Here is a 510-nt window from a genome sequence, read left to right on the forward strand (position 1 = left end):
ACATCACCACCATCACCATCATTATTGTCATCATCATCAACATCATCACCACTACCACCATCATCATCAATCATCTTTACTACCACCATCCTCATAGCCATTCAGAACCTAGTCACAGAATCATGATAATGCTAATAAAAAGACTAATCCTCTGAGGGAATAAAATAATATTTCTGTTCCTCTTCTTGCTAATCTGCAAACCAAAGATAGTAACGATATATCTATTTAACTAAGGATTAAGAGAGCTGATCTATAGTAGTACCACAGTAAGTGTTTGACAAATGTTAGTTGTTATGATTAAAGCTATCTCTCCTCGTTCACATCTTGGGCTCATGGAATTTCGCACACAAGCAAAGAATGCGAATAACAGTGTCAAATTTTATTTTTTGTTTATTCTCCATTTTAACCAACTGCCGGGTGTTTTTCCTCTCCAAAAATAGAAGTGTCTTGATTTAAAATAAAACAAAGTCAGCCTTCTTTCATGTCACCACTGTGGCCCAAGGAATCCCT

Source organism: Apodemus sylvaticus, chromosome 16, assembly GCF_947179515.1.
Source record: "Apodemus sylvaticus chromosome 16, mApoSyl1.1, whole genome shotgun sequence".
Classification (NCBI taxonomy): domain Eukaryota; kingdom Metazoa; phylum Chordata; class Mammalia; order Rodentia; family Muridae; genus Apodemus; species Apodemus sylvaticus.